At 45.3% G+C, this 24100-nt stretch overlaps 1 protein-coding gene across 1 annotated transcript in view; it reads left to right on the forward strand.

Moving 5' to 3' along the window:
- The window catches only part of LOC135320895 (uncharacterized), a 142665-nt gene that overhangs the window by 72910 nt on the left and 45655 nt on the right, over window positions 1-24100 (forward strand). The window contains exons 22-26 of the mRNA XM_064484092.1: window positions 5232-5477; window positions 6168-6255; window positions 7465-13517; window positions 17611-18184; window positions 19569-19756. The gene's annotated coding sequence lies outside the window, so the exon portion shown is untranslated. The remainder of the gene's footprint in view (window positions 1-5231; window positions 5478-6167; window positions 6256-7464; window positions 13518-17610; window positions 18185-19568; window positions 19757-24100) is intronic.

Raw genomic sequence — 24100 nt, forward strand, 5'->3', positions numbered from 1 at the left:
ATTTTCATGGACAGATGAGGAATCTCAGGGTAAAGAAGACTGTGTAATTTGCCCAAAGTTAGACCATAATTTTGGGTGCTGGGGCCTCGGTTCAGCATGGGCCCCTGGGCCTTCTGCCCTCTCCGTTCAGCCCCAGAGACAGACGTGGGGTCGCCTGTCTCCCAGCCCAGAATATCCAGTAGGCAGCAACACAAACCTGGACCTGTGCTGCTTAAGCAAAACTCCGGAGGGGAGGCAGGTACTAAGGGAAAAAATGTAAAAACAGACGACTGCAAAGTGTGATCAGCTCTGAGAAGGAAAGGAACACGCCTCGCCACGCAGAGCTGGGAGCTTTCCCTTCGGGGCTGCTCTGGGGGCGTTCATCTCAGCTAAACAAACTCCGGTCCTGCACCAACGCAGGAAGGCAGGGCGCGTGTGACCAGGTTGACTTGGCCTCGTTGATCATACTCATTCCCCATTCAGCGGCAGCTCTTACGGGCACTTACCTAGTAAACAGATTTCGGCCATAATCATCACGCACTTTGCTTGGTAGTTTTATTGGCCTCACATTTGAGATGAGGTAATTGAAGCTGGGGAGTTTGTTGCATGCCCGGGATTACCTTGGAAATAACCCCACTGGTCTTTCAACCTAGACTGGTGTGGCTGTTATATCCCAGCCCTGTGAATGGCATCGTGTAACTTCTACCAAGTGGCACAAATGACTGACATTGATTTTTCTTAATTCGTAGGAAATGGTATGTGACAATAAGAGAAAAAGGTAGTCAGAAATTGTTTGGAAAACTAGAACAAAATCCAATTCTTCCCCAGCTGGGGAAGCGTACCCAGTGTCACTCACCCCACTCACTGCCTGGCATCTCCTCCCTGCCGACTCCGTGTTCAGAAGCCACTCTGAGCCTTTGAAGAACATTTTGCCTCATGACACTGTTGACTAGGACCTGCGGCCTCTCTGTCCCTGGTTAACTCTCTCTTCAAAGCCATTTAAATTTTATGCAGGCTCCTCAGCTCAGATGTAAGAATAGCCTCTTTAAACTCTTGATGCAGCTCCTTAGTGAAGATCTTTCGAAGGAAAACTAGCCAAAACCTGGGAGGTATGCACACAGTGACTGCAAACTCAGCACTTTGTGAAGTTCAGAATCAGAGGGGTGGGAGACTCAGGAAAGGCTTTTTAAGGTAGAAAGGGGAAAGTGAAAGGACGCAGGCTGTGTGAGACTGAAGCATCTCGGTCCCAGCTAGCAAGGCAGCTGCGTTCAGGATGGTATGTGAGGAGTACAGAGTTCTCACAAAGAAAGAAGTGGTGGGATGGGATGGAGGACAGATAGATTCTTTACTAGGGAAGGAAAAAGTGCGCTGAAAACTTCCTGGTTGAATAAGAGGACTGTGACATGATGTGCTTGTATTTTGGAGAGAAGGGTTTTGTGGGGACAGGCCTAGGAGAACGCTGTCTGGCTAGGGGGTCAGCACAACAGGGAACCACAGAGAACAGGGCCGACCTCAGGGCCCCTGCTGGGGGAGGGCCTTCCCGCCATTTTGAGCCCTGGGGGCTGCTTCTGTCCCTTACCTGGGGCCTCAGAACTCCCTTCATATCCCAGTCCTGTTGATACAAGAAAACAGATGTGGGGCATGAGAAGGGCTGTGTCCCAGGCTTTGGTTGAACCCCTGGAATGTGCCCCACCAGGCATGGGTCCTTGGCTTCCTGCAGGAAAGATTTCAAGAGCAAGCCACTGTTGAGTAATGGTAGATTTATTCACAGAGACACATTGAAAGGCAAGAGAAAGGCCACGAGTTGTGGGGTTCGGGTGCTCAGATTAAAAGTAGGTACACACTCCACAGACAGAGTGTGGGCCTTCTCGGAAGAGGGAGAGAGAGTGGTGACCGCGAGGTGGCGCTGTGTTTCTCGTTTTCTTGGGCTTGGTTGTTTCATATGCTAATAAGTAGACTGAGCAGCCTAAGGGCAAGGGGCTGGGATTCCCAGGGAGTTGGCCATTTCCCACCCTGTGACCTTTTGTGGCTAGCCTTGGGATGGCCATGGTGCCTTGGGGCATGTAAATTCACCATGTTACTATTACAATGGGTGTATAATGAAGCTCAAGCTCTGCTAGAAGTTATATCTCTTCATCTTGAGCCTCAAGGCCTATTGGGGATTGAATCCTTCACCATTTTGATGTTAATTGTTGTGGCCTTCCTTGAATGGCTGTGCTCTGCCCCCTTCCATCCTGTCTCACTGTGATGACACAGAGAGAGCAAAGGCCGGGCCCTACCCGTGCTCCTGTATTTAACAGGGGGAGGGGTGGTGTGGGCTGAGGATGACTCTGAGTGGTGAGAAGGATGTTTCAGATTTTCCCTCGTGGGACATGGGTACCTGCCAGCAGCCACTGCAGATTTATCTCACGGGCATTATCGCTTGTGTCACTCATCGTTTCTATTTTTCTTTTATTGTTTTCTAGTATTTAATCTAAATTTAATATCAGGTTTTTTTAGTAAAGAAATTTCTCTTTTTCTTTTCCTTGGGGCTCTTTAGGGAGTAGGTAATTAGGTGTATTTATCTGTTCGTGGAGGCCCTGGCACTTGAACCCAGGAAACCGTGCACGCTAAGCACACGCTCTACCACTGAGCTCTACCACCAGTCCCATCATCTTTTACTTTTTGCTTTAGCTGCCAAGAATCTTACAGCTGAATTTCTAGTCGGCCTTTAACACTTACCCTAAATTCATGGCATTCATTTTTATGAATTTACCTTCCCCTGGTTTCATTTAAGTATTCAATCTCCATTTTGTCTTCACTCTCACTTTTGTCTTTTTGTTATGGTTGTTAAGCCGTGTTTAAAAAAATTGTTTAATTTCTCTTTTAGCAGGAGGCTGAAAGTAAATAAATATGTAAACAAACTTATCACACTTAAATATTTTATACTTTCTAAGCTGTTTAGTAGTTACTTAAAAACCGAATTGAATACTAAAGTGATAAAATTTTTAAATTATTTTTTAATTTTTTATAAAGGTATAGCTGATTTACAATATGATATAAGTTTCAGGTGTACAATAGTTGCACAATTTTTATTTTTATGTTCCATTTATAGTTATTGTAAAACATTGGCTATATTCCCTGTGTTGTAAGATCCATCCCTGTAGCTTGTTTATGTTAGATGGAGCAGTTTGTATAAGAAAGCTGGGTAACGCAGAGTCTGGGGAGTGGCTCTGTCTAACCCATGTTCATGGTCAACCTTCCTGTCAGAGCCCAGGCCCTCACTCCTCTCTGCAGGGCAGCGAGTGGAGGCAGCCCTCATCAGCGCTGGCACCACCCTCTGAGTGGAAGTGACAACACTGACTCTCTGTGGACATGCAAATTGTTGTTCCAGGATCTTTACATGCATTTCTGCATTTAATAATTAAAGCCCTCCTGTGAGGAATCATTTTATGTTTTTAATGAATAATACATTTTATTTTGATTTTGATAGACTTCAAACCTCCAGAAAATGTACTGGAATAGTACAATAAACGCTTAGAGACAGTTCACCTAAAAGGGCACTATTTGCCCTTTTGTGTGTGGCTTATTTTAGTATAAACTTTCAAGGTCCACCCATGTTGTAGCCTCAATCAGTAATTTATTCTTTTGATTTGATAGTATCTTTTTTCTTTTTCTCGTTTTTGTCTATTTAAAAATATTTTCATTGAATTCTAGTCAGTTTATAATGTTGCATCAGTTTCTTGTGTACAGCACAACACTTCATTTATATAGAAACATACCTGTATTCTTTTTCATATTCTTTTTCAACATAAGTTACTATAAGATACTAAATATATTCTCCTGTGCTATACAGTATAAACTTGCTGTTTACTGTATACATACTATCTGCAAATTTTGAACTCCCAATTTATTCCTTCCCACACCCTTTCTCCTCTGGTAACCATAGTTAGGTTTCGATGTCTCTGTGTCTGTTTCTGTTCTGTAGATAAGTTTATCTTTTTGTTTGGTTGTTTTTTCATTTTTTGTTTTTTTTTTTTTAGATTCCACATGTGAGCGATCTCATATGGTATTTTTCTCTCTCTTCCTGGGTTACTTCAATTAGAATGACATTCTCCAGGTCCATTCATGTTGCTACAAATGGCATTATTTTATTATTTTTTTTTATGGTGAATAGTAGTCTATTGTACAAATATACTACAACCTCTTTATCCAGTCATCTGTCAGTGGACATTTAGGTTGTTTCCATGTCTTGCTATTGTAAACAGTGCTGCTGTGAACATTGGGGTGTAGGTGTCTTTTTGAATTAGGGTTCCTTCTGGATATGTGCCTAGGAGTGGGATTGCTGGGTCATATGGGAGGTCAATTTTTTGTCTTTTGAGGAACCTCTATACTGTTTTCCACAATGGCTCCACCAAACTACATTCCCACCACAGTGTAGGAGGGTTCCCTATTCTCCACAGACTCTCCAGCATTTATTGTTTGTGAACTTCTGAATGATGGCTATTCGGACTGGCGAGATGTGATATTTGATTGCAGTTTTGATTTGCATTTCTCTGATAATGATATTGAGCATTTTTTCATGTGCCTATCGGCCATTTGTATGTCTTCATTGGAGAAAAGTCTCTTTAGGTCTTCTGCCCATTTTTGGATTGAGTTGTTTGTTTTTCTTTCTTATGAAGTGTAAAAGCTGTTTATATATTCTGGGAATTAAGCCCTTGTCAGTCTCATTTATTGCAAATATTTTCTCTCATTCCATAGGTTGTCTTTTTGTTTTGCTTACTGTTTCCTTTGCTGTGAAAAAGCTTGTAAGTTTAATTACATCCCACTTGTATATTTTTGCTTGTATTTCTATTGCTTGAGTAGACTGCTCTAGGAGAACATTGCTGAGATGTATGCCTGATGTTTTGCCTATGTTTTCTTCTAAGAGGTTTATAGTGTCTTGTCTACATGTTTAAGTCTTTAAGCCATTTTGAATTTATTTTTGTGTATGCTGTGAGGGAGTAGTCTAACTTCATTGATTTACATGCAGCTGTCCAGTTTTCCCTACACCATTTTCTGAAGAGGCTGTCTTTATTCCATTGTATGTTCTCACCTCCTTTGTCAAAGATTCAATGACCAAAAGTTTGTGGGACTATTCTTGGTAATTTTGTTTATCCGTTCATTGATGGATGGATATTGTTTGTAACCTTTGGCTACTCTGAATGATACTGCCATGAATATTGATGTGCAAGTTTTTGTGAGAATATGTTTTCATTCTGTTGGCTGTACAGTTGGCCCGCCATATCTGCAGTTTCCACTTCATGGATCCAGATGGCTGATTGTAAAGGGACTCGAACATCCTTGGATTATGGAATCCAGGATGGAGGGTTCCTGAAACCAACCCCTCGAGGATACTAAGGGATGACTCTACATGTAGGAGTGAAATTGCTGAGCCATATAACTCTAACCTTTTGAGGAAACAACAGACTTCTCCAAAGAAGCTGCACCATTGTCCCTTTCCACTGGCCGCATATGAGGTATCTCTGCTTCCTGAACAACACTTGTTATTGTGCATGTTTTGATTATAACCATCCTGGTGGTTGTAAAATAAGATCTCATTTTCATTTTGATATGGCTAGTGATGCTGAGCTTCTTTTCATATGCTTATTGGCCATTTGTGTATTTTTTTAAATCCTTGGAAATTTTAAAAATTGGGTCGATTTTCTTTGTATTGTTCAGGTGTAAGCATTTGTTATATATCCTGAATACTAGTCTCTTATTAGATACATGCTTTGTAAAATTTTTCTCCTATTCTGCAGATTGTGCTTTCACTTTAGTTCTTTTAAACATTAAAACAATTTCTTTACAGGTGAGGTAATTAGATGTAGTGATTTATTTTATTTTTCTTGCTAAGCACGCCCTCTATCAGTTGAGATACCCCCTTCCCCTGTCATTTCCCTTTCTTGATGATGTCCTCTGTAACAAAAAGGTTTTAATTTTGATGAAGCCCAGTTTATCTGCTTTTTTCTTCTATCAATTGTGCTCTTCGTATTGTATCTAGGAAACCAAAGCCTATCCTAGGACCTCAAAGATTTATACTGTGTCTTCTTTTAGAAAGTTTATAGGTTTAATTTTTACGTTTCTGTCTCTGATCCATTTTGAATTAATTTTTATTTGTTATATAAAATATGGGGGTCCAGATTCCAGATTCATTCTTTTGCCTGCAGATACCCAGCTTTCCCTGCACCATTTGTTGAATAGACAATTCTTTCCATGGAGTGTTGTTGGCACCCTTGTGGAAAACTGACTGTAAATGTAAGTTTTTTCCCCCTGGGATTTTATTGTGTCTCATAGATTTATTTATCCAAACTTATGCCAGTACCATACTGACTTAGTACTATAGCTTTTTAGTACACTTTAAAGTGAGTCATCCCACTTTGCTCTGCTTCTTCAAGATTGCTTTGGCTGTCCTGGGCCCCTTGCACTTCCATATGAATTTTGGGTTAAGTTTTTAAATTTTTGCAAAGAAGTCAGCTGGAATTTTGATAGGGATTCCACTGAATTTGTAAATCACTTTGGGGAGTCTTAACATTTTTAACAATATTGTCTACCATTCCATCAACATGAGATGTCTTCCATATATGTAGATCTTTTAAAATGTTTTGGTGATACTTCAAAATATTCAATGTACAAATCTTGTAAATTTTTGTTAAATGTATCTCTCATTTAATTTTTAATGCTGTTGTAAATGGAAAGTCTGAGCTTCTTGAGGTAGGACTATATATCATTTTGTTTATTTCTAGGATTTCTATGCAGCAACTACCCTAGGTTTATATTTGCAACATAAATCTATCCACAACTCTTCCCACCCCCATGTTATAAGAAACCAAGACCCAGGTTAAGCTACCTGAACACCTATGTGGAAGTGAGAAATGAGACCCTTGGGTGGGGCTTTGTGAAGATGATACTGAGAGCTTATTTAGGATGGCTTCATCTTAATTTCTTTTAAACAACACTTTCGGTGTAGTCAGATATATTAAGAACATGCCCTTTTGATGTGCAGAGGAGCTAAGACTATTATCAAATAATTTCTAGAGAGAGTGTTGTACTTGAAATCTAATTTGCATCAATCTTTGAAGATTTATGTTTCAGGAGCTTTGACTGAAGAACACCTGTCTTTATTCATTAGTGACAATTAAATGCTCAAGCAACATGTAATAGTCTGAGAAACTGCCCCCGCCCCGTAGTGCTGGGTGGCTGCAGCTGTAACCGGAGTCAGCGCTTACCTTTCCCAGTATGCTTGTGCTGATCCGCTCAAAGCGGTTCGTCCAACAGTGTGTCTGTAGTCTGTTGGACATAGCCATAAAACATTGAGTTAAGGTTGCTGGAATGCATTATATTCTTATTAATAATAAGTAAGCACATATTGAGTGCTTACTGTATGTCGGGAATTGTCCCTCAGCCTCACATGAATATTATTTCTCTTAAAACCTCACATATTTTCTTGTTATTCTCACTTTACAGATAAGGAGACTGAGAATTAAGTCTTCTCTCTTTGGGTGGAGCTCATTATCAATGACGGGAAGTTGTAAGGTAAAAGATATTGATTCATCCTGAGAAAACATTTTTCTGAGAGTCAGCAGTGAAGAAGGTGGACACTGAAGAAGGTGATCATTGTTCGATTGAGACGAGCCCCGGGTTGTACGGAGTCAGCATCCCTGTCCTGGACACAGCCAGTGTAGAGCTGTGTGGTGGGTGAGGGGGCGATGCCGCGCAGGGAACGCAGATGCCGGGCCATTGGGCTGTGCTCAGGCCCGGTGGGGCTTTCTCCTAAGGGCAGTGGACAGTCATTGACAGATTTTAAGTAGGGGAGTGGGGTGCTCTCGTAGATCACTTTTGTCTTGTAGAATGCTTAGAAACATTTAGAAGGCTCAGCTGGAGGTGATGTGATGAGTCAGATTAGGGTGGCTGCCAGGTGTAGGAGTGTAGAATTTTCAAGTGGTTTTCAGTCCCAGTTTTGTGGCTCAGTAGCCGTGTCACTTTGGATGATGCACTCAAGGAAGAGAAACAATTTATCTAATCAATAAATGCAGTGATGTACCGACCTCCCAGGACTGCTGTGGAGATCCAGTGAGATAACGTGTCCACAGTGTGCAGCATGGTACCCAGCACAGAGTCAGTGCTGAGTGAGTGCCAGTGAGTATCTGGTAGGACAGGTGTGGGTGGTTGGACTCGGTGACTGAGGAAATCTGGGCCCTGAAGGAGGGGTCCAGTCACACCTGTGAGTGATGGGCCTGAGCTCGGAGAGGCAGAGACACCTTGCCCCCCGACCAGGGGCCCTAGGCAGGACGGCTATGAGAGGAGAATCATGAAGTCAGCTCTTTGCAGGTGGAGTTGGAGTTGCCCTTGCGACATCTAAGTGCAGCGTCACGAGCTCAAAGAGGAGGTCTGGGCCCAGGCTGTGAATTTTCCTATAAACTTAATCCCTGAGGACGCTGAGGTAGTGATCACTGAACGTGAAGACATACTTTACAGGACAAGTGAATAGTAGTATCATCTCTGTCATCAAAGCTCACGTCTCTTTATTCATCACCCACTTTGCTAATTGGGTACTTACAGAGCTCACTTCACCGTCCTCCCATGGGCTCAGGCTCCACAGTAAAGAGCTGGTGAGCCTCCCTCCTTTCCAGAAGACGACACATTTAGCTGGTAGCCTTCTGTACCTCGCCAGACTTAGAATTTTAGTTTGTTGATTTAATTCTATTTTCTATTAGCCATCTCCTGACAAGGGAGACCTTTTACCTCATGGTAATAATTCAAATAGCTGTTACTGAGAATTGCTGATCTGATCCATAGAGTAAGTATTATATTAACCTTGTAGAGTACTTATCATTTTTCTGTCTTTGCCCTTTAATTTTGTATGCCCTTTCTCTATCCTATTTGGGGCCTTAATTTTTTTTAATTAAAAGATGTCTGTTTGCAGTTAAGAAAACAAAAGAAAAAATACACATGATAGCTAAACATAGAAAATATCTAGTGTGTTTTCTGTCTCGGCAATGGAGGGTTGTAGAAACTTGTGAAAACCTTCATTACACAAGTTTCTTAAAATGCGGATTAAGAAATAAAACCTTCCTTCCTCATCTTTCAAGCTGCACAGCTAATTGTCAAGAAACTGAGGGGAAATCCTCAGAAGCCAAGACAAACCAGAAAGCAGGGATTCTGGGTGATACATGAGCCTTAGAAGCCCTGGGGTGTCTGTTGGCTCCTGTACTGAGTTTCAGTTGCCTTGACAGTAGGGCAGGAGGTGAGCCCGAAGCCTCTCACACTGGGAGTTGGATGACTGATCATATGTAAGGCCAAGCCCATTCCGAGAAGCATGGTTTACTTAAGGGTGAACTAGGAAAAAAAAATTCCTCAAGGCAAGACAGTAAGGAAAGTCAATTTTGTTGGAAGAGGGGAAAAATTACAAATCCAAAGTAAGGATATAGTTTAAAGCTCTTCTGGCATGAGAGTGACCACAAACTCCTGGCAGAGAAGCACAGCTACTCCTGGAATGAGAAGCTGTGGTTTGAATGAATCAGTGAGCAGCCATTCCGAAAAAGGCCTCCAGAGTCTTGTGGATCAAGATACTGGACGGCAAACACCTCTCTTCCAAGGTCTCATTCAAATAACCAGAAATGTTTTAAAGGAAAGAAGCCATAATCATAGTTCTATTTATTAACATTACTATATGCTAGGAATTCAGAGGTGACTATGGAGTTGACTCCTCATTTATGGACCTTACTTTCTCTTTGGGGAGAAAAACTGACATAGTTGGGGAGCTTGGTAGAGGGAGGTGTTAGTCTGTTGCAATTAGCCAGGAGAGGAGATTAAGAAAGCAGTGAAGGGTGGGTGAACTTTTTAGCTGAGGACAGACAGTCTTGTTCAGTTGGCTTTTAATTGCAGGTTCAATGAGCTGTCACTGGAGGGAATAGATATTTCGGAGGATGGACTTAGCTCAGGCCTCTTTAGAATGGACACGTGAAACTGGAGAAAGACAGTCAAATCTGTGCAGACATTAAAGTTCACTTGAACATGCTCCATCCCTGAGCCAAAGATAGGACAAATATGCAGCACTTCTTAAGGACAGAGGAGTGGTTTCTAAGATTCTCCAAGAATGAATCCCAGGGAACCGGGATGGCCAGTTGTCAAACTGTGACTTTGCTCTTTGGACGGTGTACCCACCAAGGGTATTGGACTTTTATAAGTTTCCATTTCTCTTTAATACACGTCAGGTGATTAGGACGTGGGCACAAGTATCTGACACCTTGTCGAGGCGACTTTGGTTACCTGCCTAGAAGCACGGGCACTACTATGGCTGCGTCATACATCTTGCCGCCCATCCCGTTCCCCGGCTCAGTGATCACGGCAGAGTGGTCCCTTGTTTACCTGTCCGTCTCCTCTGTGACATCATTACCCATGAAAATACCGGAGCATATTAACGTGGTTTTCTTAAATTCAAAGGAACAGATCAAATATGGAGTCAGATTTGTTTTTTCCTACTTCAGTAGTGCCATGGAGAAGGCAGTTTGGGCAGCTTTTTCTAGGGCCCTAGAGGCTTTCTCTCTCAGGCTCTGGGCACCTTTATTGAAAACCCTTCATAGCTGTCTGGAGTGCTGTAAAACCACTCCGCCTGTTTTGCCCTGAAGATGTGTTCAGTTTATAACTCATATCTACTCCTTGGAAAACAACTCAATAAAAACTCAGTTGGTTTTCCACCAGCCATTGCCAGGGGTGGGGGATACCTTGTTATTATTTCATAAAATAAAAATAACAATAATAATAATAATAGTAATAATAATAATAAATAATATTAATAAAAGAATTCTTAAAACAGCACTGGGCACATTGGAGAGAGTCAATAAATGCTTCCTGGCTTAAGTCAAAAGTGATGACTCAGTGATTCCATGGCTGCTGTATTTGCTGAGCTAATTACTCCTTTCCTCCATTACACATTTTTTTAACTGAAAAAGAAATACATGCAAATGGTTAAAAAAAATTCAAACAGAGCACAAAACTACACAAGTGAAAGAAGTTTTCCCTCATCCTCTGTTCTTCCAGCCCTCCCTGGAGATGCCACTGTTTACTATCCTTTGGATGATTTTCCAGATATGCTATGCACATTCCCAAATATGTATGTAAATTCCTTTAAAGTTTTAGTTATTTTTAACTTAAAGGGATTTAAATCCTCAAGTGGCTTCTGCCCGGGTAATAGAACAGAACAAATCTGACTCCATATTAGATCTTTTCATTTGACTTAAACACTATGCTCTGTCTCCTAGGCTTCATCTTGCTTGTAAAACAATGTTGCTTAGAGCCTGAAATATACAGGAGAGCCTATTCTGAAGGCTCTGAACTTTAAGGATATTTAACACTTTTTCATTCATAAAAAGATAACAAATTACAGAATAGAAAATAACGTTTGTTTTGTTCAAGGTTTACAGAGATTTGACCCAGGCAGATAGCTGCAAGAACAAAGGATTCTAACAACAAGGAATTCCTACACCAGGAAGATTGCAACAACCAAGCACGTAGGAAAGGAGCCTGAATTCTGACTTGGGGAGATGGTTTTCCAGGACATTAGTTTGCCATCTAGGTCTACAGAGACTTGCTATTCCTTGCCCCAACACCTGGTCTCCCAACTTATTGGCCTGTCCTGCACTGAGAAGAATTATTTTGGACTCGGTAACACTCCTATCTACCTAGCAAGCAGGGCACTGGAACTGAGTGTTATGGAAACAACAGGCCAGCCAAGAAACAAGCACCACTGGGAGGGTTGGAGTACTCAGATTTATTATGCCGGCGGGCTCAGAGGGGCTTCTGCTCCGAAGTTCTGAGCAACTCCAAGACATGCACATGAGGTTTTAAAGGGTTAATTACAAGTAAGGGGTATTAGCCAATAAGGCTCAAACAACATAAAGCAAGGAATCAGTACACTGGAGCTTATCAACTTGTAATAGATCACGTTACTGACACATGTTGAGGTTGGATTTACGAGTTAGCTTGTTAGCCCAGTAAACTGACACTAAACTTCAGATTTACGAGTTAGCCCAGCAGAATTTAGATCAGTAAATCGACACTTATCACACTTAGATTTGTGACTTAGCTTGTTAGCCCAGCTGGGCTTTTCCTTTACATGAGGATAGCTCTCCCACACCCAGGGAACTACTGTGAGCCCTTGATGGTTCCACTAGGGTGGGGTGTGGTTTACCCAGGAGGGATGGGGACTGTGCACCAACACTCAGGCAGTCTGCTCTGTCTGGGGCTCTGATCTTGTACCACCCCGCTCCCCCCCAGCCCAACACCTGGGAGAGTGGAACTAAGGCAGAGATCATGCCTGCCTGTTTCCCAGCGTGTAAAAGGGGAATAGGTACTCTTCCCAAGGTAGTTCTGAGCGACAACACCTGCGGGTGCTTGGTTCCCAGAGCAACAGAAAACCCAGCTCCGCGTGGGGGCAACGGGTGTGATACCCATAGGGTTTCTGCAGAAGCATCGGATGGAGGGCTGGATCCGAGAGTTAAAACATGAGCTGCGGGCCGTGAAGGGTAACAGAATGGTACAGAGGCAAGACTGCCGCCTCCTTCGGGGTGCCCCCAGAGGTAAAGCTTTTTCTCTCCATCTCCGCTACGACCCTCCCCTCTCCAGATCCATCCCTTTTCTCTGCTCTTCCGGTCCATCTGTCTCCCTCCACTTTTCCCCTCCTCTCCTCCCCCTCCCATCTTCTTCCTCCCTCGCTGCCCCACCTTCTCTCGCAGAACCCAGAGTGGATCGCTGGCCCTCTTGCTCATGGGCAGTCGGTGCCAGCTGGACCGCGGGTTGGAAGCTCCAGCTCCGAGCCGGGGATCGGCCCCAAAGGCTTCTCAGCTCTGTCGACCGGTAGGCCTTTAGATCCTGCACGGGGCCGGGGCCTCTGGCTGTGGAAGTGCAAGGTGGGGGGCTCCCGGGAAAGGGGTCAGGCGGCTGCGGGAGGGCGGTCGGCATGTCACAGCCCCCCAGGGCGCCAGTCAGCCTGTGTTCAGCTGAATTGCTCTGGCCAGACCCCTCTGCCCGCGCCACCTACCCCGGCGCCCCGGCCACACCTGTCCATGGCCAGGTGTGCACCTGCAGCATCTCACCCAGCCGGGAACCCCTCAGTCCGTGGCTGGCGTCCCCTTCCCCTCTCCCGCCCGTGAGTCCTCTCCTCCCGGGCTGCCTCTCCTCGGCCGCCGGCCCGTCCTCGCCCCTGGGCGGGCTGTGTCCCGGGCGGGTGGGGTCTGCGGACCCGAACGGGGGCAGGCGGCTGGGGCTGGGGCTGGCCTCCGAGCGGGGCTGCAGCCCGCGTTTCCACCAACCCCCCCCCCCCCCGCTTTCCCTGCCCCGCGACCCCGGGGCTGCCCTGCTCTTCCTTTCCTGCTCCCTGAGGACAAGCTCAGCGGCGTGGGCGCTGCTCCCTGGGCTGAGAGCCTCCGGCTGTAAAGCGCAGCATCTGGTGGGGTCGGGAAAGTGGATCCTCAGTGCTGAGCGAGCTTCTGTCTCCTCCCTCAGTGTTTCTGCCCCAGGTAAGTACCTTGAACACTTTCAGGTGTAATGATGGCGGTGCTTGTTGATGTCACGTGTTTTTATAGTGCCAGGGATTACAGTGTTGAAAGCAGGGCTTGGTTCATTTAAAAATGAGCTGAAGGCATGAGGCTGTGACATGCTCCTTCCTTCCCACTCCCAGGGTGAAACGTGTAACCGTCGATTTTAAAAAGATAGTTACAGTCCCTAACTAGCCCAGCCCAGCTAGGGTGCGTTAACAGGAACAGCACCACCAGAGGCGTTGGAGACCCAGGAACATTGCAGTCCTAAAGAGCTCCTGGCACAGTTTGGTTTGTTTTGGTTTTTTGTTTTTCTTAAATCGTGGGGCAGACTAGTAGTATAGAGGGAAAAATAATTGTCAAGAAATATTTTTTCATATAACAGCTTTATTGTGATATTGTTCACACACCATGAAGTCCATCCATTTAAATGGTACAATTCAGCAACTTTTAGCATATTCACAGTGGTGCAACAATTATTATTCCAGAACGTTTTCATCACATCAGAAAGACCAGTGAAAATGAGTGACATACCCACCCCTCCTCAGTGGTGTTTCTAAAGAAGTTTCATGCCTATTCCTGACCATAAAATAACTTGTTACATTCCATGAAATATCTGGTAGGAATTCTAATCAGAATTGCAATGAATCTGTTTATCAAAACAGGAAGAATTAATGTCTTTATGGCATAAATTTCTTCTACCCATGAATATATCTGGGACTGTATCTTTTCATCTCTCCAGAGCCTGGCCCATGGGAAGTCCTCACTAATTGTTGGGCTTGTGAATGATGAGATTCTATACATCGTTAGTTGCTACTGTAGCCTTTCACAGAAGAGAAAAGTAACCTCAGTGAAGCCAAGTGACTCTCTAATGGTCAGAAAGAGTGACAGCCAGTGCTGGAGTGATCCAGTGGACTTGGTGCTTGCAACCAGGATTCTCCAGCACCTACAGCTAAGGGGATTACAGTATTCTTTTTTTTTTCTTAATGGCGTTGCTTTTATTTTTAATTATTTTTTTAATTTATTTTTTATTGAAGTGTAGTCAATTTACAATGTTAGTTTCAGGTGTACAGCAGAGATTCAGTTATAAACATATGCATATGTATATACATATGTATTATATTGTTTTTAGTAGAACTCATTACAAGAAATTGAATATAGTTCCCTGTGCTATATAGTAGGCTCTTGTCATTTATTTTATATTTATTAACGTGTATCTGTTAATCTCCCCTTTCCTGCCTGCTAAGCACAGTTTGCTTTCTATGTCCATGAGTCCATTTGTAGCAGCACCATTTTTCCTAGTAATCTATGCTCTTTGGCTGCTTTCAGTTTCAGTAATTCCATGTTATCTGTGAGCGCTTTTCTTCTGGTGGCCTTTATGTGCTTTGCACACGTGGTAATAGAGATCTGTATTTGGGAGAACTCCAGGCCTCGTGTAGTCCCTGGTACAGAGTGCCCACTGAGTTGATGCTTGAACTGGGAAAAAAAACATAGTAAATGTTGGAATTTCCACTATGGTTGAGACTTCCAGGTTTCTGTAACCTGTTTACCCCACCTTATTATTGGCTGCCCCCATACTGGGTAATTTGGTGGAATTTCATGGTATGGTGGTGTAGAGACAGGGCCTTGTATGCTTCTTCTCTTTCCGTTTTCTAACACTCATTCTCCTGGGCCTCCCAGATCCTCCCCCAGTAGTTCCCAGCGCTGGCTTGTTGTTGTGCTGAGGAAATATTTGTTAATAAAGCACTTTCCTCATCTCTTCTGACCCTCCGTTTCTTTCTCTGCACAATGAGGGCTTAGACTAGATAAGTGCTTTTCAGTTTCTTTTAAAGCCATGTTTCCTTTGAGAAACAGAAAATGCAAATCTCTCCTCCCATCCCAACACTTTAGATTTTGTTACTTCCTGCAAGGAGTCACATAGCTCTTTGTGGAAAATTGATGTGATTGTGATTCCAGGTTGCACAGAAAATACTCTTCAGAGATTTATTGCAGGGAGAGGGCAGAAAAGGGGCAGTATGTCACACTTTGTAGTGTGAGCACTGGAGCAGGGGCTTGGATTTAAATATGGTGTCTGTCGTGGCCTCTCTTTAATCTTGCACAATGTGACAAACCTCTCTACCTCAGTTTCTTGATGTGTCAAGTTGGGGTGATAATATTTTAAGGCTTTTGTGAAACAATATACACATAATCTATTTGTGTCTCAGTAGAAACAAGACCTGCAAGGGATTCAGGGATTTAAAAAAAAAAATCTTGCCCATAGCACTATGTCGCTGTGTATTTTAAATTTCCTGGACGGTGATGGTTGAGTCTAAAGTCCATCGTGGGACAGGTGGCCCATAGTTCTCTATGCCCCAGATTGCCCCCTCCTCCCCAGTCCTCTTCCTCAGTCCAGGATGAAGTTCCCTAGTAGATTTACACAGAGGTCTTGTGGAAATGGCTTTTCATTTTATTGTTTCACCAAGAAGGGCTGCCATCATGATCTCTGTGGTCAGGTTTTGAAGGGATGCCATCTTGATGTCTAGTCAGGTGAAGGCTATGCAATTGGGAGTTTCTATGTAATAAAAAGGAAAAAAATTACAAATAGAAAATTAGAACAAGGGTGGTGACAGGGACTCTTGGAAGTGAGCACCATTAGCTTTGTTAGCTTCAGGTGCAGTGGCCTCTTGCCACGAGGACCCATCCTCTTGCTCTGAATTTGGAGGGACCTGTGGGTTCAGTGGGAATGTTAACTGAGTGTATCTCATGTGCTGGGCATTGTCCTATTTTTTCTGTGTGTTCCTTTTTTGAGACAGTGAGCACATTTAACCTCAATACCTTCTTTAAAAAAGTAGAAATTTTATTTTGAGATATAATGTAGATTCCCATGTAGTTGTAAGAGATAATATGGAGAGGGCCTATGGACCCTTTTCCCAGTTTTCCTTAATGGTTCCATCTTGCAAAGTTGGGGTACGATTAATTACTGACTCACTAACAATTTGAGGTTTGTGTTATTGCCATCATTTCTATTCACGATTAAACTGGGGCTTAGAGAAGCACACATGCCTGCCCAGGTCACCCACATGGTTAGTGTAGAGACGGGTGGAACGTGGGCTTGGGATTTCCAAGCAGTACCATTATGATGGTCTGTGGCAGGGAGCAGCATTCATTTTGCTTGTTTATTCATTCATTCAACAAACATTTATTGAGTAACCTCTGTGGGTCAGATGCTTTCATAGGGTTATCTGATTCTTCAGCAGTACTGAGAATCAGGTAATATTTACGCTTTTTTAAATCTGAGAAAATTAGCTCAGAGAGTTTATTACCCCCCCCCGAAGGAAATATAGCTCATAAAGGAGGGATAGTAAATTTGTCGTCACCCGTTTTTATGCAGGTGGTACCCTAGGCATTTTACATTTGCGCACTTCCGTAATCCAGATATATTCTTGTAAGGCAAGGATTTATTTTTTTAATTGAAGTATAGTCAAGTTTACAGTGTTGTGTCAATTGCAAGGTGTTTTTTGAATTTTGAATTAAAAAGTATTTTTTGAGGAGGGTAATTAGGTTTATTTATTTGTTTCATTTATTAAAATGAGGTACTGGGACCTCGTACATGATAAGCATGTGCTCTACCACTGAACTGTACCCTCCTCCCCAAGGCAAGTTTTCTTATCCATTATTCTGCAGCTTAGGGGTTCAATTAAATTGGAATTGAAATCCACATCTTTTGCTCCTACTGTTGTCCTTTTCTTTATATTCTGCTGAAGGGGGTTGCGGAAAGCAGTTCCTTTTTTCATTTCTTTATTCCGCATTTTTGAGCAGTGACTTTGCATCAGGTCCTTGCTAGACTTGCTAGGTGCTTTGAAACAGAAAACAAGAAATGACCCTTCTCTGCAGGGGCAGGAAGCCTAGACCAAAAGCTGGGTAAAGTGATCCGAGCTACGGTAGCCATGTGCAGGCTCTGAAGGACAAACTGTACCCCTGGATTTGCTTGGGCTTCCCCTGCCTTCTGGCTGGTACACACCAGGTCACCGCAACCCAGAGGCGCCCACAGCACACAGCACAATATTTACCACTATCTCCTCTCCCCTCTCGGCAGGGCCTGCAACATGAGCATTCCTGACTACGTGCAGTGTGCTGAGGACTATGAGGCTCTTCCCGTGGTGGTCAAACCAGTGGGGATCATCTCAGAGGAGAATTTCTTTTGCATCTATAAGCGAATCTCCTTGGTGAGCCAGATCAGCCCGTGCAGCTCCCAGGGCGCACTCTGTACGCACTACAGGCACCACTATGCGCCCAAGAATGGATGGAGCGTCTTCCAGACCCACCGCATGGTTGTGGGCCTTGTCACCATTACCGACTGCCTCTCGGCCAAGGCCTTCGAGAAGCTCCACGTGCAGAGGAGCTGTATGGCATCACGCTTAATGACTCTCAGCTCTTTGTCTTTGTGCTGCATGGGGAGGTAAGCCAAGCAGCCGCGCACCGACGTGGCCTTCAATCTACGAGGACTGCAGGGTGGTGGAGAAGAGGATCGAGGACTTCACTGAGTCACTCTTCATCTTGCTCAAGTCCAAGTGGCTGGATGGGGCCCCTGACAAGCCTGGGGACCATATCCCACTCCTCTGCATGCCGTTTGAGAAGGAGGACTTCATGGGACTGGACACAGACAGCAGGTAAGTTTACCTGGAGGCCAGTCCACCCTGGCTGTGTGCCGGGTTTCTTCTCTCCATCCAGAAAGGGATCAGCAAGGAATAGGACTCTTTTGTATCCAAGGGGGGAGGGAGGTGCAGCCCGCCGGTTTACAGACATTTAAAAGTGAATCCGCCTTTGTTTCAGAGAGATCCTTTTAGTGATAGTTTTAGAGCACTTACTCCTGCTTTTCAGCCAGGACCCTGGTGGGACCCCTGGAGTTGCTGTTCAATAGAGTAGCCACAGCCACTGATGCTAGGAGCACTGGGGAGGAGGCTGGTCTGAGCTGAGATGTGCTGTAGTTCAAATGCACATGAGACGCTGAGGCTTGTCTACTAAAAGCATATAAACTATCTTGTTACTTCCTCTATTGATTACATGTCAAAATGATAGTATTTTACATACAGTAGATTATGTAATATATGTTCTTAAAATCAGTTTCTAGTACTTGTTTTTTGTTTGTTGGTTTGTTTCTTTGTTTACCGTTTTAAATGTGGCAACTGGGAAACTTTCTTTACATGGCTCTCATTTCATTTCTGTTGGGCAGCGTTTCCTGGGACAGTCTCATCCCTTTGCTTATAGATGAGATGCTGAATCCCGAGAGGCAGAACGAGGCGCTGGTTGAGCTGGCTTGGAGCCAGTGTCTCCTGCCTCCCAGGCTCAGCACCTGTTCGGCTCAGGCCCTCTCTTCCTGCCCGACAGGCAGCATGCCATGTTAGGATATCAGAAACACCGCCAGGGAACTCCGAATGAACTCCTTATGCAGGGAAAGGCGTATCACGGAGGATGGGAAAGAGCAGAGAAATGTTCATCCTCACTTTGTCCCTGTGATTAAGTCAACGTCCCCACTTTGCCTCGGAATTACAGACGAGCTCTTCTGGGCTGCCTAACCCCCCAACTTCTGCTCTGTTTCCCCGTGTATCTATTGTGCTGTCCCTCGGGCAGAAGAGGGTGAGATGCCTTTGCCGAGAGGTGGTCCCCCTTTGCTGGGGAGAGTGAGGGAATCTTTGTACCCCCGGCCTACGGCCTCGGTCCTTGAGTCTGGAGAGGGCTCATGGCGGTCCCACAGGTGATGGTCGGACGACCTTGCACTTGCTGCCTGGCCCGCTGTGGAGGCGGTGCTCTGTGATTCTTGAACTTAATTAAGATCAGATTCTACTTTCTGGTTGTTGGGAAGTTGGAGGAGAAGATGCCAGAGAATTGATAAAACGAATATCCAGATCAGCCCTGTGAGTGATAGGCAAGAGGACCCGAGTCCCACCTGCGTGAGGTGCCTAGCGGGCTCTGGATGAATTTCCTGTTTCTCCCGGACATGCTTAAGGAAGGGGCAAGGCATGTCGTGGCCATGATCTGTTCTTGTCCTCACAGGGCCCTGTGATCTACAAGCCCGCGCTCCCATCTGCTCCTTGGAGATGAGGTGTCAGGTTTAGGAGCCTGGGCACTGCTGAGGGCACAGCTGCCAGCACCGGGCTACACAGAAGCTGGCTCCGTAAACCTCACATGTCACCGCCTGCTGATCCCCCAGGCGTCAGTCAACGTAGGTGCATCGGTGCAACGTAAGCAGGGACCACCTTCTCCCCCTGGACAGACTGGTGGGTGAGCAGTGGAAGCCTGGAGCCCTGCCCAAGCCCTCAGGCCAGTGCCTCCTCTTTTGTCACAGGAGGCACTGGTGACATTATTGCTCAGCAACTGCTTGGCTCTGGGTCTGCGGACCCACCAGAGAATTCCTGCTTGTTTTTGCCTTTTGAAGTCTGCCCTTGGGATTTGGAGGAGTAGCTGGATATGTGCTTAGCCCATAGTGGTTGACACAGTCACCATTGTTTACCCAGAACCTCGTGTACCAGGCATGGCTCCCGGCATCAAAATATAGCAGCGCATTAAACCTCCCTCCTGGTGCGTCTGTCTGTTTTGGTACCGTAAGGTCTCAGCCAGCATCTTAACGTCAGTGAGATAAACCGGCCAGTGAGCTAGGGTCAAGCACGTTCTCCTCCAGTCACTTTTACTCCATTGTTGCTTTTACTATTCCGCAGACATTAATTTTTTAAACAATGCTTTGGTGCAGGAACAGAGCCTAATTTTCTCCTGCTACTCTTGGTGGAAGTGCGTAAAACTGTCCAGCCTGAAATGTGACCACAATTTGTAGCTTAAGACCTGCCTAGACCCATGTATGTGGAGTTTTGGTTAGGGGCGCTGACCACGTTGGGGTCCCCCGGCAGCGCCGCTCCCCTCAGGCACCTGCTCTCCCTGGAGCAGGAGGTGAGGGTGGGTCTCACCATCCCCGCGTCCCTGGCCTCACACACTCACGTAAATTCTTGTACGTGCTGTCAAAGCCATTTTTGTTCTTGTGTGTTTCTAATTTTCTCTTGTTCCTCTTTTCCTTTTTCTTTATTCCTTTTTCTCTTGTACTGCCCTGTGAGCATGTTGTTGCGTCTGAAAATGTGGGCTGTGCACACCCTGCATTGGAAATAGCTAGATCGCCCTCCGTGCTGTCTCCATTGCTTTAAAAAGCAAAAACTTAACAGCTGCCTTAATCCATGTATTATCCTTGTCATCTTTTTATTTTCTAATTTTTTTTAGCACATCACCCACTGTTGTTTGATACCTCTTAAAATCCTTGCTTTAAGGAACCAGTTTGGTCCTCCTTATATTTGGTGACAAATGCGCCCTTATTAAATTTGTTTGATTGTTTTGAAGAAGTGAGATGCGAATTCATTTAGGCGGCTGCTGAGGGATATTTTTCATGGAGTATTTAATCTTGTAAAGTCAAATTCTGCAGCATCTTGCTCCATTCCTTCTTTTACACAAACGTGCTTGGCACTCGGTTCCTGGCTGTCGCTGTGTGACGCGCGTGACGGCGCTGCCTGGCCGGCGGTCACTGGTGAGGAAGTGGCAGGCTCGGGGGTGAGCAGCTGTTGGAGGAAGCAGTCACCGTTTTGTTATTTAATTTTTTTTTTTTGCATTTTACTTCCCGTGCCATTTACTTTACTTTGCCTTCACAAAGAGGCAGAATTTGGTCTAAAATCCATGCCACACTTTTGTTCCCTTTACGAGGCTGGTTTATCTGAGTATCAGGGCAACATGTCCTTCTCCTAAGTAGCTGGTTCACCTGGATCTGGTGGACATAGGGACTGCTAAAGGGGACCGTAGCTTCCACCCTGCTCCAGCCAGTGGGCATTCAGAGCCGGGTCTGTGGTTTGCCTCAGCAGCCGTGCAGGCCTCCCTGCACCGGCCTTTACTTTTAACCCATGTTGGCAGTAAATAGCTGACTCCGTGTCTGTTGCAGCTGACGTCCACCTCTTTCGGCCTTGTCGTTAGTTTGCGGGAGTGAGTCTCCAACACCCCAGTCAACTGTGAAGGAAGATGCTTTGGCCGACCTAGGACCTTGGATTCTCACCCCCACCATGGTTCATCTCACCCGGTGAAAGTGTTCGGCCACCACCATCATGCTGACCATGAGGCCTTGTTTCTCCTTTCATGCTCTGGTCCAAATGTGGACACTTCATTTTTCACTGAATTTGTCTCGCTTCAGACAGGAGAGAATATCTGAAGGAGTCCATCACATTGTGGGTGGGGAACAGATCAGAAGTAAATGTCGTAAGTAGAAGGAGTCTAGTCTGTCCGGGTTGGCAAATGCAGGCTGGGATCTGTGATGGCCGGGCTATGCCCTGGACACAGGCCTTTCCTGTGGCTCCCGAGAGCCCAGGGGTCGGAGTGAGAACAGCCTTGCCTGGGTTCCTCCATCCTCGTCTGCTTACTGACAACTGTGTCTGCTAATTAGGAGCTCCCCCACACCTCGGGCCCTTCAAAACTCAGACCACGGGAGAACCTTGAGTCCCTTCTCCTGGGCCTCCTTTGTGAGAATACAGTGCCTTCTGAGGTGACCAGTGGCAGGAGATGCCTCCCCCTCCAGGGAGCACCCTTTGGAGGACTGTGACTCAGTGCACCATGCTGTGAGCTTGTGGGTTTCCGGCCGTGGTCCCTGCAGAACCAGACTTGAGATGGGCTTAGTGACGGATATAACAGGACTGATTCCAGGGCAGGGCTTGGGGGAGGGAACAGTGGAAATTGAATGTGACCTCAAACACATAGGTGGGTGCTGGGGCTGTTACTAAAATGGGGTGTCTGGGAGGTACCTGCCAGGAATCGAATTCCAGAGTAAATGGCGGACATGAGGCATTTTTAAGATTCCATTTGTCATCCAAGTTAGGACTTCAAAGAGGCACTCGGGTCTATGGCCCTGGGGCTCAGGTGAAGGAGCCGGACTAGAGATACACGTTGGGAGTCGTCATTCTTAGCTGGTGTTCACAGACGCGCATGTGAATTAGATCATCTGGAGAGCTGCAGACTGAGGCTGAGGCGGGACAGGGCTGTGCCTGGGTTGGAGGAATGCCCAGACCATGCAACTTTGGTGTGTCAGTCTGCGGCGTTTGCGATTTTCAGACTAATGCCATTTATCCTTAAGGGGCCTGGGGTTGGGCAGGACCAGCCTGGAAGAAATCTGAAAGGATGGTCGTGGCCACGTGTGTGTCTTGGGATGATGCAGAGTCTGCAGGGTCCGGGAAGGTAGACTTATAAGAAGCTGGAGTTGTAGTGGTGAGAAAGTAGTCACACTCACCTGTGAGGGAGGGAGGGCGTCTTTGGGAGTCGCCACCTTACTGGACTCGCTTTCCAATGAACAGAAGGCAATCAGACAGAGGATCTGAGGTGAGAAGAGATGGGTACTGGGAGGGGAGCCAACCTGGAGAATGGTGCTTCCAAAGTTCTGGAATAGTCTCCCTGAAAAATTGAGTTAAAAATACCCAGACTCTTAAGAACTTTGATAGTGACTGGGGAGGAGGCAGTTGTTTTTCTGGCCTCCTAAGGGTAATGCATGTATTCAGGGATACACAGAAGATTCGGGCAGTCTTATCCAGGGGTTTGATCCTTACCAGGGGGAACAGTGAAAGTTTAATGGGGAAGAAGGGCAGCGGAGGGAAGCTAGTCAGGCCCCGTGTCAGATACCAGTCGGCAGCCCTACTTGCGTGTTGCATTCTCATCCATGCCTCCCAGGTGGGCGGTGGCAGCCCCCTTTTGCGGATTGGGAAGCCTTCTTAGAGGGGTTAAGGAATTGGTCCGTTTAGCGGCTAGTAAATGCTGTAGCAGGATTCAAGCAGGGCCTTGTCAGACTTCAAGTGCATGTTCTCTCTACTAATTCCGGTACCTCCCTGTTGTACCTGGATTGGTGAATTGGGTCAGTTTTTGAGCCTTTCATAAAAAATACGATTTAAGTGCCTCAGGACTGTTTCACAAAGCTCAGTGTTCTTTAATGGTTCAGAAGCACCGCAGTGCTTTTCGCCCCACAGTGGTAAGGTCTTACTCCTTTGACGCTGACGTGGTTGCAAATGACGTACAGGTGCAAAACCAGACTTAGCAGCTTCTGAAGGGAAACTCTCCAGTTCTCCCTTGATCGACTTTCTTCCACGGGATGTAACTGCTGCAGCGTAGGCCTGAGCTTTCCATATGGAGTGAGGGTTTGATATCCAAAGTTAGCATAAAACGGTCAGATGAAGAAAATCGACTTTGACAATTTGTTTTTGGGTTACATTAGTGAAGATATTCTATCAGTTAATGACCCATATGTTGAATGAAATTGAGTACAGAACATTGCAATTCTTACTTTTTATTTAGAGTTCTCTTACAGAGTAAGGTTGCCTGCTTTGGAACATCAGCTCCACCACCACGGCAACTATCAGTGTGTTGGTGTGATTGCATTTACGCAGTGAATGTAATCTCGGCTTCCTCAGCCCCAAACACTCCAGTGCAGAATCACGGGCTGTAGCCATCTCTTAGTCACGCAAATACTTCTAAAATTATATGATGCCAGAAAAGAAAGAAGAGGGAGAGAGAGATTGCCTTTATCA

Source organism: Camelus dromedarius, unplaced genomic scaffold, assembly GCF_036321535.1.
Source record: "Camelus dromedarius isolate mCamDro1 unplaced genomic scaffold, mCamDro1.pat HAP1_SCAFFOLD_180, whole genome shotgun sequence".
NCBI classification, from domain to species: Eukaryota; Metazoa; Chordata; class Mammalia; order Artiodactyla; family Camelidae; genus Camelus; species Camelus dromedarius.